We start from the raw sequence: 13,685 nt of genomic DNA on the forward strand, positions 1-13,685 counted from the left end.
TATCCTATATAAATATAGGATATATTTATATATAGGATATATTTATATATAACATATATTTATATATAAACATATATTATTTAATATATATTATATATAATATATTATATATTGCTTTGTATCCACCAAAACAGTCCTCTTCTCTCAGGACCCACAAATAGACTATAACTGGATTCTAACTAACAGAACTATGGGTTTCAAGCACTTTCCTTTCTGGCTTTATAAAGATGAGTACTATGACCTTGGAAGTTATTTGTTAACGAAAGAAGCCATGAGATGGAAAAAGCCATGGTGGCTAAATCACCAATTGGAGAAGAAAGTGCCTCCTATCAATTGAAAACTTTTGTTTTGGATTTTCTGTGAACGAAAAACTTCTATCATGTTTGAGCCATTTCTTTATAGTCACTACATTTATATGTTTCTCAGACATATGCATATTGAGATTAAGCTCTTGAGTTTAAAGAAAATACTAGAAAGTGGAAATGTTCAGAAGGCATATTATCTGTGACACATCTAGCTGATTTACTAGAATTCTATTCTCAGCCAGGTCCTGCCTCATCCAGGTCACAGGAAATTGTTTCTTCAAGCTTTGGGGCATTCATCGCTGATCTTGACATTCTTGTGCTCTATGGATACTGCCTTGCTTTGAACACCCAGAAAGGAAAACGTGACCAAAACTCCTTTGGACACACAGCCTGCTCTCCTTAGGAAATCACAGCTCTTGGAAGCCACAGCTGGTTCCCTTGGCAGCTTTGTGTTCAACTATGTTCTCAGGCCACATGTGTTGGAGAGATACTGTCCCCAGTAAACCTCAGATTAAAAAAACAAATGTGAATTTGTTCTGCATTTTTGTAAGATGCTTCTGTCTTCTAACACTTCCTTAAAGCTGATGCCTCCTACGAAGGAGATCTGAAGGTAATCTATACTTCTACCTAAACTAGAGCTGTCTAACAGAAATATAAAGTGAGCCACATATATAATTTGAAATTGTATAGTAACATTTAAAAAGTAAACAGGTAAAATTAATTTTAGTAATATACTCAGCTCAATATATCTAAAATATTATTTCTACATGTAATCAAAATAAAACCATTGATATATCTTACCTTTTTTGATATTAGGTCTTTGAAACCTGGTGTGTTATTTTACTCTTACAGTACACCTTAATTCAGAATAGACAATTTCAAGTGTTCAGTAGACATATGTGGCTAGTGGCTACCATATTGGATAACACATGTTATGAACTAAAAAGAAATACAATTTCTTCTAGGGATTTAAATTTTTCTCTAGAGAGTCCTATGCTCTAGGGTATGAAAGTGAAAGATCATTTAGTTAGCCTATCTTCACCATTATATTCACAAACCATTTCTTCCTTCAAATTTCCATTTGAATTCATATGTTTTTCTTTCTTTCTTTCTTTCTTTCTTTCTTTCTTTCTTTCTTTCTTTCTTTCTTTCTTCTTTTTCTAGGTATTTTAGATATAACTTCTGCAAGGAAGTTAGAAGGCTGGAAAAGTATTATTAGACAATGTTTGGTGTCAGTTATCCTATCTGTGCCCACCTAAATGTAGTCTGACTTTGGGCAATTTCTCTGAATGTCTATTTTCTCAGTTCTAAATTGGAAATACTGATATTATTTTGCAAGGATTTTGTGAGGAATGACATAAGAGAGAACTCGTGATGAGCCTACTACAGTGCCTCGTACTTTATAAGTCACGTTAAGAAGTTTCCTTTTATCTTATAGGAAACAGGGAAACAGTGAAGATTGAAAATGAGAAGTGATTTGATCATATTTTCCATTTCTAAGGCAACTAAAGAAAACTAAAAATGTTTTGTTTTTCTTATAGCCAAGCTTAGTCCCGGAAAGAAGTGTTTGTTTCCAAATCTTTCAAATCTTTTCTTTGTATAAAAAAGAAAAAAACCTTGGCTAAGCTTCAGACTAAATTCCTCAGTATACCCAGAGGTTTCTTTGAATGACTAGATTTAACATCGCATTAGGCACTTCTACCTCTTGAATTTAGAAATATGAACTTTTCTTGGGATAATGTACACAATAATATCATAAGCATGAGTTAAAATACAACTTTTTTATTCTTTTTGGTGTTGCTTTATCTCCAGTGGGTTTCAATATGTCTTTTTAGACATCATAAATAGAGAAATGATGACTCTAGACCAGATGGTTCTAATGACCTTGTCTGTTCAGTTCCATAGTGTCTCCGAGAGGTAGCGGGGATTACATTAAAGATAACTCTAAAAATTTGGAATTGATAACTGAAAAGTAACAATTAAATGGATTTATTTTCAGAATGATCATGCCAGGAAAACTCTAGTTGAAACTTCCATTTGTATTTTATAAAAATACTTAACAAGTAAGTATGTCTCCTCATTTGAAAGAGCTTATTCTTTTTAAGATCTTAATGTTGGAGAAGTTTACCAGCTCTATTGCCAAATGCTATAAAGAACTAGAGGAATCTGACTCTGGATATATCCTATTGTTTGTCTGTAGCAACAAGGGCCATCCCATGCCTAAAGCCAAGGACATACACAATCTACTCATAGGTACAGGTTGCATGCAGATCCAGGAGAAATCGAAAACGTGATAATGTCAATATTTGACTATATACTAGCTGGAAAGGTGACCCTCATGTAGAAATTTACAGACTAATTAGGTAGCTGCTACATAATGACAAATATAAATAAACTATGCATAGTATTTATAACCTGTGTGCTTAAACCAATCAGTTACATTTAATTGGATCTTAGAAAACATTATCCGGGGCTCCTGGGTGGCTCAGTTGGTTAAGCATCTGCCTTCAGCTTGGGTCATAATCCCAGAGTCAGGATAGAGCCCCACATCAGGCTCTCTGCTCAGCAGGGAGCACGCCTCTCCCTCTGCCTGCTGCTCCACCTGCTTGTGCTCTCTCTCTCTCTCCATCAAATAAATAAAATTAAAAAAAAAAAAACACTATCCAAATCTGAAATGTCTGCACATAGGAAACCCAGTGAACGATGTATGAGGGCTAAGACAGATCACCAGTGAAATATGTATGAGGGCTAAGACAGATCACCACGATTTTAACCATACACATCAACATTAGGCAAGTAGAAGAAATTTGAAAGTATAAAGTACTATTTAAACTTGAGGAGTTACTATTAAATAACTCATTTAATGACAGCACCTTGCAATGAATGCTTTCCTCTGGGAGAAGATTTTAATCGTCTGACCTTTTTCATAGTAAACTTTAGCAGAATCTGAGAGTTGGCTGGACCTGAGAAGCCAGAGCCCATCATAAAATTCCATCACATGTCTTATAGCAGTAAAAGTTTTTCCTACATTCTTCTCAGTCAAAGTCAGACTAAATATGAAAGGATACCATGCTTCCAGATATATCTATATCTACATACACATACACACATGTGTAGATAGATAGATGATAGATAGATACATAGATAGATACATAGATGTATATTTGTATAATGCCTCAGAACCCAAAGTCCTTCAGAAAATGAAACAACTCATTCTGTTGCAGTCTATCCTTAGTAATTTGTGCTTATTCCAAGAACAGAAACTCTCATGTAGGGACTCCTTGGTGGCTCAGCGGTTGAGTGTTTGCCTTTGGCTCAGGGCGTGATCCCAGTGACCTGGGATTGAGTCCCGCTTCGGGCTCCTAGTGTGAAGCCTGTTTCTCCCTCTGCCTATGTCTCTGCCTCTCTCTCTCTGTCTCTCATAAATAAATAAATAAAATCATAAAAAAAAAGAAATGTTCATGTACTAAAAGAGTTCACTGAAAGTAATGATTTCACTTGCCAACATTGTATACAAGGATGTTTTCTTGTGGCAATAGAGGTTTATGAAATGTCTTAATGTCCTTTTTGAAAATGAGATTTCTGATGGAGTCTTCATGCTATCTTGACTCCTAGGACTTTTTCCCCATGTGAGCAAAATGCATATACATGCAAATCAATTCCAGGCCCATTTGCCTAAATCCTCAAAGAAATCATTCTGAAACTAAGATAAGTTGTGTTTATTCAAAATGAAAATTTAGTAACAAAAGCTTTGTAGAATGCCTATTGCCAATAATTAACCAATTAAAAATTCTAAACTTCTAAGTATAAGATGCTATTGTTAACACCACAAAATATATACATTTTCCAAGCCATCCTTCCTGAAGGACAAACATGAAAAAACAATAGTCATAAACTAGTATTTCCTTGGTTCTGACCTCCAACACTTCACCCAGAAGTAACAGAACTCCTTATGGGGTAACAATCAGGTGCTTTGTGCAATGAGCATCTAGCCTACTACATGTCTGTTCTTCTCCTCTCCAGATCTAAGCCACCAAGCTGGGGTCCCTCATCTCTACCTGTCCAAGGCCAGCACAGAGACTGCTAGCACTCAGTGCTCTGAAAGGCATTCCCAAATTCTGGCACTTATATTTTTAAAACCTGGAACCCTCAATATACTTAATAAATTTCAATAAAACAACTCTTTGGTTTTAGCTGCTTCATTTTATTGTTTGTTTGATTTTTTTAAATCAAAATTATCCTAAATTTCATGCCTAGAGGAGCTGAAAATCGGTAGCACAGCTACAGTGTTTAGAATTATTACTGCTCTTGGTATGAATTCGGTATAATCCTAGTTACCCTTTTTCTTAGGATGAGTTCTTTCCAAAGGGACTTCTTGGTCACTTATGCAAACAGACAGCTGAGGAACTTGAATCATTGGTCTCTAGGTAGAATCAGGTCTGTGATTTTAAGGAGCAATTTTGGCTCCAGCTTGTACTTCATTGACAATACAATGAAACCTGTCTTCTAAAGCCATATAAACCGTCTAGATGTGATGGGCACATCAACTGATTATTATTCCAATATACTGTGCTAATTGACCCAGTGAAGGAGTATCTTAAGAGTCATTTAACTACATTTGGAGATTCCCAATGGACTTCTTGGAAGACAAGAAGCACAATTTGAGGCTTAAAGTTTGAACATGTTATATTTTCATTTCATTTTTAGTGATGCCAAATTTTCCCTTCCAATCAAGATGAATTAGAGAAATATGTGAAATTAGAACCCCAAAGCCCCAGGGCTCCAGTTCCTGGAAATGGGTGGTGATTGGCCATAGAATGACCTGGGAAAGACTGACAAAGTTACTTCAGGACAAACTCCTAGCAGGTGCTGTGGAGACTGTTACCTCAAGCCTTTAGCTGAACCTTTCAGTCTTATCTTAAAGTTTAGGAATCATCTGTGGACCATTGTCACACTGGGTTGAGTCATTCTGATGAGATGTACAGAGATTGCTTAGCAGTGTCTCCATGGGTGAGGGGCAAAGTGATACAACAGAAATGCCAATATTTTCTCACCCTGTCTTGTTTCTGAATAAATTTCAGGCCACATATTTTCTACAAGATTCATTGGCCAAATTTTGTCTCTACTCCTAATATTTCCCAAAGACTTGATACAACAGTTGATTTAGACACTTAATAGTGAACTTATAGCCCAAGTGATTTTATCTGGGAAACTTGGGTGTCTTTTATAGTATTCTAAACCATCAAAGAAATATATAGTTAATAGACAAATGCTCATATTTTGATGAATATAATTTGAATTTTATTGAATTGAAAACTGAATTTTGAATTTTATTTCAAAGGTGAGATGGTTAAAAATACAGCAGACGGTAACCCACTGAAACATAGCTAACTTAATTGTTAACATAAACCCAAGAATTATTATATGGCCTATTATGGCAATTATAAAGTGAATCTTCTACAACATTTTGTTTTCAGGATTGAGGAGGAAGATCTGAAGTGTGGAGTATCGGCTCAGTATAGGCATTAACATATGGCATCATCTCCAAATCTTACTATGAAACCCTTGGGGAGGAATCTTTTCAGAAGCAAAACTAAGGAATGAAGCATCTCTGAGACTTCTATACATATCCAAACTGAACTTTAGCCAGTTTCCATTAGGATTGGTCCTTGTTTTTTCACCTTCTTAAAATCACACATACACAGAAACACATGCATACACAAACACATGTGCACTATCACTCACACAAAGCCTGGTGGAGCAGTGAGAAATGTCTGGTCTCTGAAAGACATTCTGTTAGAAAGAAGCAGAGGGAACCCAGCTTAGGAAATAACATATAGAGAAGTCACTGTGTTAACCAACTCAGCCTACTGGGAGTGTTTCCATCGCCCAGGAGGAGGTCCAGAGAAAGGAGACCAAATTCTACAAGGCTCACTGGTGTTTTGTTTTGTTTTGTTTTTTTTCAAGATCATTACTCCCAATGTTGCAAGAGCATGGATTGAAGTGAGTTGCCTATCCGTTACTCACCTCCTGTCAGCTGTCACCCAGCTCACAGATTGGAAAGCACACTAGGGCATTGGGTTTAAATTGGCCAAGGGGTAGGAAACATGGAATGGTCATAAATGGAAAGTATTCAGGCTCAAAACAAGTTGTAGGGGAGCCATACAGGAATCTGCGTGAGGTCGCCTAGAAATGTTCACATAAAGAATAACAAAAGTGGAGCAAGAAAGAGCCAAAATGTCCAAGCTCATGAATATCCTTAAATTTGAAGAGGGATTTCAGTAATTAAGTGTTTATCAAGTTTCTGGGAGTCAGGAGTGGGAGATTTTGTAGTACCTGTTAGGAGATAGATATAAAGTATTTCCAATCTAAAGACAGAAGTTAAAATTAAAAATGGCGATGGGCATAAATAAATAAATAAATATAAAAAAATTAAAATGGTGATGGGGTTGTTTTAAACAAAGGACTTTGAAGTTACTTCTAAAAGAACCAAATCAAAACAAAGCAAAACAACAGCGAAGGGACACGTCTTCTGTTTCCTTAAAAAACTTTCCCCAAATCAGACAAACAAATATAGATGTGAGAGAAATACATGAGAGAGGACATGTGCTTTGAGGCTGTTTTTAGAAACAGGCCAGAGGAATAGAAAACTCCCTTTTAATAATTTACTCTAATGAAACATCATCTTAATATTTGCCATTTAAGTTATTTTAATAAACTGATGTCTTTTGTTAAGTTCTGGTTTGGAATAATTATAATGGTAATACTTAAGTGTTTACCATAAGTGTCAAAACAAACCGAAGGGGTAGGTACTATTTTAGTCCTATTTCACAAGGAGAGAATTGAAGTTAAGCAACTTTCCTGGGATCATACAGTTCGTTAAGAAGTAGCTGAGGCTTGAACCCTGGTCTATCTCTTACCAAAGAACATGCAGCTTACCATGGGTCTAAACATTCAGTCAAAGCCAATGCTTCTTAGTCTCATTTGAACCCTCCTAACTTTCCAAACCCATAATATATTATATTTAACCTTTTGGAAACACAGTGAAAAAAAGTTTTTGTTGAAATTGCAAAACAAACCTTCCTCCAAGAGATAACATTGTAAACCTTCAAGGCATTGGCTACTAGAAGTGATGCTCACTAATGAGTGATGAGCAGGGTACCATGGCAGCCAAGCAAATGCCATTCTTTTGTCTACAAGACTTATCACCTTTATTTCAGGGCCTGAGAATGTGGGCTGCCTAGTAGGTGTATTACATATTTTGTATTCAGTAGATATTTTTGAACTGCAACGAACATCTTGCAGCAAATACTGACTTAAGTGTCACCTGATCTCTGTGAGGCCATCCACACTAGTCATTAGTTACGTGTGTCTCAAATAATTCTAGGCCGTTTTCTATTTGTTAGCTCCTTTGATAGCTCTAACTTATTTCATGAAGGCCAAGGATTACACATTTGTATAATTAAAAATACTCCAGCAGGTAGAAATTTCTATGGTGATACTAAGCATTATTACTGTATGTATTGACATTTCCTTAGTAGTCATGCTTAGGAGTCTCTGTGTGTTTTTAACAGACACTGAGGTCATATTTTGGGCCAAACAAACAACATTTGATTTAATCTTATAGCAATCGTCACAGGTAGATGTTAACTTTGCCCTGCTTTTACCAGTAAGGAATCTAAGGAGTAGAGAAGTCATGCATATTGATCCAATATTCAGAGTGAGGAAATGACTCACCTAGAACTTATCTCTGTCTGACACTGAAGCCCATTCTGAACCACCTTTTCTTTAAATCTCTATATTCCTATTTCTGCTATAACAAATTATCAGAAACTTGGTGGCTTAAAACAGCACAAATGTATTATCTTACAGTTCTGGAGTCAGAAGTCGGAAATGATTCTTAGAGAACTAAAATCAAGGCATTGGCATACACCTTGGTCCTTCCAGAGGCTCTAGGGGAGAATTTATTTATTCCCTTTTCCATTTTCTAAAGGTCACACACATCCATTGGCTCATGGCCGCATCACCCAGACTTCACTCACAGCTCCTTCCCTGTCTCTGGTCCTCTTGTCTCTCCTCTTATAGTGGCCCTTATGATTTATTTGAGTCTGTCTAAAAGATCCAAGATAATATTCCCTTCACAAGACTCCTAATGTCATCACACCTACAGAGTCCCTTTTGTTATTTAAGATAACATATTTATAGATTTGGGGGATTAGGGTGTGGATATTTTGGGGGGACCATTATCCTGTCTATCACATGTAAAAACATCTTCATACATTGTCAGGAAATGCAGAAGGGTCATTTTGGCTTATAGATGTGGCCTTTTGTTTATTTTTTGTTTCCTTTGCTACTATAAAGTAAGCTCTTTGAGAAAAGAGACTGTGTCATGTCAGCTGGCTGTATCTCCGTGACAGAGCCAGCAGTATGTGTGTGCTTCCATCTACACGGTATGAATTCAGATCACCCTCTTGCCTCTGTCCCCTTAATCCCTAATCCTACTTCATGAGAAAAGAAACTCTCCAACTATTACTCAGGGAAGGGCTTTAATTCCATCATCAGAGACAGAGCTACGAAAGGTAAATAATCTTGGAAACATAAGATTGACCTTAAAATTACACAAACTAGCAAAAATATCAAATTGCCACCAGTTCTGATGGTGGTAGAAAAAGGCTCTAGATAACGAAGCAATGAAGAGAAGGAGTAGGGAACAGAGAAGATAAAGGACACTGAGACAGAGGCACCCAAAGAAAATTTTCTGCCTTCACAATTTAGCCAAGGTCCAGGCCCACTGTCAATAAAACTGGTAATTATTAGTATTGTTCAATGATATTTCCACTTCTCTTTTTCTGGCACATGGCAGAATCAGAGTTCCCAAATCCTTGAAGTTAGGTGTGGCTAAGTGACTTATTATGGCCAATGGAACCTACTGGCATCAGGACAGGCAGAGGTACAGAATGAGTAGAAGTGACATGTGTCACACCCAGGTGGAAGCCTTCAAGAGCCAATGCGTGAATTTCCTCAATGCTGGCCATGATAATTAATAATGCTCTATATTGTGAAGCCTCCATTACCCTATGCCTCTGAGTGTCAGCATGTGGAAAAGAGCCTCCGGGTGACCCAGGATGGTCCTAAAACATGAGTGAGGAATAAACCTTTGTTGCTAATAACCAGAGCTTTGGGGGATCTGCTACACTGCAACTAAAACCAGTCTTTCTTAACTGATTAAAAAAAAGAAAACAACATGGCTCTTTTCTGGACTTGCTCACTGCTGGAGTGAAGCAACAGGAAAACAGAAAGGTAGAGGTCATTCGTGGCCATAAGCTTTTCTCCAGCTCCTGCCAGGAACATTGCATTAAATGAAAATGAGTACTCTTCAGAAAACCTGAAAGTATAATGTAAGTAAGCACACATAAGCGCTTTACAAATTATAAATCACTTTGCAAGTAGCTATAACAATGTTTATTTCTCACCTGCAACTATAGCCATGATTACACGTTTTCTTATTTTGTGAGTCCATAATATTTACTCAGCTCCACCAAAAAAAAAAGTACTTACACTCTATGTAGACAATTCAAAGAGATTAGAGACACTTCCTAATATGTGTCAAAAAAGATATACATGAGGAAGACGAAGGCCACTTGATAGAATCTATACAATTTAAAATGAGTGTTTCTCTGTTATCCTTTTTATTATTCATAGCCTCCAGATATAAGAGAGAAAGTTCTATTAGCCCATGCCATGAACACAGAAAGTGGAGAACAGCATGGGACTAGCAGCTTCCTTGCAAATAGAGTAGCCACTGGGCAACGCCTACTACCTTCTCCCTTTGCTCCTCTTGGCACCAAGATGGGCAGCGATACACAAACTCTGTAATTGTTTTGTGCATGGCAACCTTTTTATAAGGAATAAACTTGAAGCTTAGCAACACATTTTTCTACTGGAATGTGACATTATTAGGTCTTGCTAGTCTCTATGCCTACAAAATTAAGAAATTATGAGTATATTTTCTAAAGGGAAATTGAAGTGTATAAAAGCTTATTAATTAATATTTAATTTGTAAGTCCCTATAATTAGAGAAAAAAAAAGACAAGCAATGACAATATAAACTCTACTTTTTATCACTCAAGGGGGAAGGTTGGCTTACCACAGATAGCCTTTTAGGAAGAATAGTCACATTAGATGGAATTTGCAACCCTCACCTATGGTTTCTGGTGGGAACCTTCTCTGGGGGCAAAAATTGGAACTTGGTCTTTTAGCTTCTGACCAGCCCTACTGCTACCAAACAAGGAGTAAACAAGATTTTCTCCTATGGATTGCCATTGGGACAAATCTTTCTGTTCATTCTGCTTAGTAAAGCTCCTCTATAAGGAGTTTTCAGGGCTTCAGGCACTGTGAGCTGTTTCTCATCCAAGAACTACTTTCCTAAAGGGGAACCACAGGCTCTACACAAGGTACCTCCACACCACACAGCACTGTCACGCTTATGGTATCGTTCATTAGGTTTTTTGTTGTTGTTGTTGTTGTTGTTGTTGTTGGTTTTTGTTGTTGTTTTTGTTGCTTTTTAAGATTTATTTATTTATTCATGAGACACACACACACACACACACACACACACAGAGTCAGAGAAACAGGCAGAGGGAGAAGCAGGCTCCATGCAGGGAGCCCGATGTAGGACTCAATCCTGGGACTCCATGATCATGCTCTGGGCCAAAGGCAGGCACCAAACCTCTGAGCCACCCAGGGATCCCCGCCACCCCTCATTAGTTTTACCTCAAGGCACTACAACTTTCCTATCATCATTCATCCTTCTGGAGAAATGTTCCCTACCTGCGTTTTCTGACTATTCTCTTCTTTACAAGGTCAACTTCCACAGGCACCATCTACCCTCTTCCTTTCTTGATACGGGTCACTCTCCAAGTCACATTTCTTTGGCTCTTTCTTGACATGGTTTTATTTCCGTACTGCTTCATTCTGTCATGTGCCCCAATATTCAGACACAAAGTAAATATTCACATTGACAAAGTGACTGCCATTTCTATGAGTAACTCCAGTCAAAAAACATATACCTAGAATTGTTACCATTTAGAAAGAAATCATACAGACATGCCACATGCTTATCTTGAGGTGCACTCACGATCCTTGGAAATATTTTATGTACTTATACCCTCCTTGGTTCCCAAAAGGATTCAGAGCAACATCTTCAAAAATAAAACTCATGCCTTCTTTGGAGTCCAGGAGAGTATATGTTGCTGGTATTTGTGAAAGGAAGTGGAAATCCTTACATTAGTAAGGCATCTTTCCATGTTTATATTAAGGGAGCAAAGAATATTTAACTTGAAAGTGTTCCTGAAACCTTGTGTAAGTAAGTTTCTTCCAGAAAAATGATCTGTATCTCAACTTACACTACCTTTTTGAGAATTCTCACATGCAAACTCTTTCTAAGTAAGATTTTTAAAAAGGAATATTCTGGAGAGACTCCAATGGAAGGGAGAGATAGGGTAACTGCTACAGAAAGAGCTTCTTGTCTAGGGTTGTCTGAGGTCCTGGATCATCAAGATTTCTGAACTCTTGTTGTTTTCTCAGCTATTATAGCTTGGAAAGGCTTGTTGAGATGTCTACTGTTCCACATTGGATATAATCATGTCCCATAGCTGGACTATTCATGTTCAATGAGGCCAGGAACTCAGGCATGTGACTTCAACTATTTAATAAATAGAAAGCAATGAACAGTTCTGGGGGTCAAAGATCACTATGATAAGTTTTGCTTGCTCCTTTGGGAGACATAAGTCAATGTGTTCAACAAAACCACAATTGATTGACTTTCTCTTGGGTTTAGGACATGAATATTTCATTTCCACAGCTCACTCAGTCATCCCTTAGATTAAACATAATGTTTGACTTTGCAAGGTCATTTTGCCACCATGAATTCTTTCTAAACTCTTAAATAGAGACAAGATAATCAGGGGAAGTGATCAGTCCACTCCTTCAAGGAAAGAGTTTTCAGAGCAGAACTAGTAAGACCCTTGTCAGTACTATAAGGAGTTCGTGAGTTTTTACTATTGCCATTCTTCTCTTTCCCACATTTGATTACTGACTAGAGGTAAAATAAGTCCTTCTCAGGATGGAGCAAGAGGACTTGGCTAAGGACTTGTTTCCTTATAATTTTGTCTTTCATTTACTTTCTATAGTTCCACAGCCAGCTCAGAGGACTCCAAAGCCCTTGAGACTGAAGCACAAGATCTTGAAATACTACAAATAAAGTCAAACACAGTGAGTAATCTCAGTTCAGCACAACTAAGAGGGCACAGGTCAGGCCTGGAAGTCATTAGATGAAAAAATCAGACCAAAAATTAAGATGAAAATATTGGCAGCTGGTATAAACACCAAAAACCCAGAAAATTGTTCCTTTAGTCTTCCATGCCTTCCTAGACCATTAGCTCTTGCCATATTCACAACTGCAAGAGGGTCCTCCTCTATGCACAAATCATATAGGATCCTGGGTACCTGCTACAGTATATAGTGGCGCGTCATTCAACCTGACCCACCTTTTCCTTAGGGCATGAGCTTATTCCTCACAAATGCTAATGATGCCCTCATCTAGACTAAGTGAGTCATAGTCCAAGGAATCAGACCCACTGACACACCTCCAAAAATCTCAGTACAGGCCTGGATACTTACAACGTATCTATACAATACAATATGATATCAAATAGAACCATTAATCATCTCTGTGTGCACATAACCATCCAGACAGAGGATATTTCCATGAGAAAAGATAAGGGAGGTTGCTTAAGCTGTCTCAAAAGTCAGTGAAGGTTGAGCAAGGATAAAGGGAGGTTTCCCTATTAGGACATGGAGGGAAAAAGGGAAATTCCCTAAATAAGAAAAAAATTGGAATAAGGCCACTCAAGTAGGGAGACAGCCTTAAAAAGACTGGCCAATGTGAGCTGACACTGGAGTACAGACTAAAAGAGAATACCAGACTCTCATTCCCAGAGGTCAGCTGGTGCCTGAGGCCTAGCATTGGGGTTATTAGGCCATGGCTGGAGCCTCCCTGGCTCAGCTTCTCTCCCCATGGGTCTCTTGCTACTCAAGAAGCCAAGAGCTATTAAATCCAACTGAACAAGACAAATTATGTAATCTTTCTCTCCAGGGATTTTATGATCAGGGGAGATGTATAGAGAGAACTCAGGAGGCCCACCCTCAATTTAGACATTGGATTAGTATTCCCTCTCTTATAATTTCATTCATTATCTCCTGCATAGAATTCACCTGACTTTAGGTGAAAAAAGAGAGATGGCCTGAAAAATACTCAGACATGCTATAGTTAAAAATGAGCTAAAGGTTTCAGCCAAAACCATCCTTTTCAAATGAAGA

General features: G+C 37.6%; 1 protein-coding gene and 1 long non-coding RNA gene across 3 annotated transcripts in view; one reads left to right on the forward strand and one right to left on the reverse strand.

The window, feature by feature from the left end:
* The window catches only part of LOC144302848 (uncharacterized), a 308,111-nt gene that overhangs the window by 182,109 nt on the left and 112,317 nt on the right, over positions 1-13,685 (reverse strand). The gene's annotated exons all lie outside the window — the stretch shown is intronic.
* The window catches only part of LOC144302982 (uncharacterized), a 45,618-nt gene that overhangs the window by 6,600 nt on the left and 25,333 nt on the right, over positions 1-13,685 (forward strand). For both annotated transcript variants that reach the window (XR_013370028.1, XR_013370027.1), the window contains exon 2: positions 12,497-12,578. This is a non-coding gene — a long non-coding RNA (uncharacterized LOC144302982). The remainder of the gene's footprint in view (positions 1-12,496; positions 12,579-13,685) is intronic.

Source organism: Canis aureus, chromosome 32, assembly GCF_053574225.1.
Source record: "Canis aureus isolate CA01 chromosome 32, VMU_Caureus_v.1.0, whole genome shotgun sequence".
In the NCBI taxonomy this organism is placed as follows: Eukaryota; Metazoa; Chordata; class Mammalia; order Carnivora; family Canidae; genus Canis; species Canis aureus.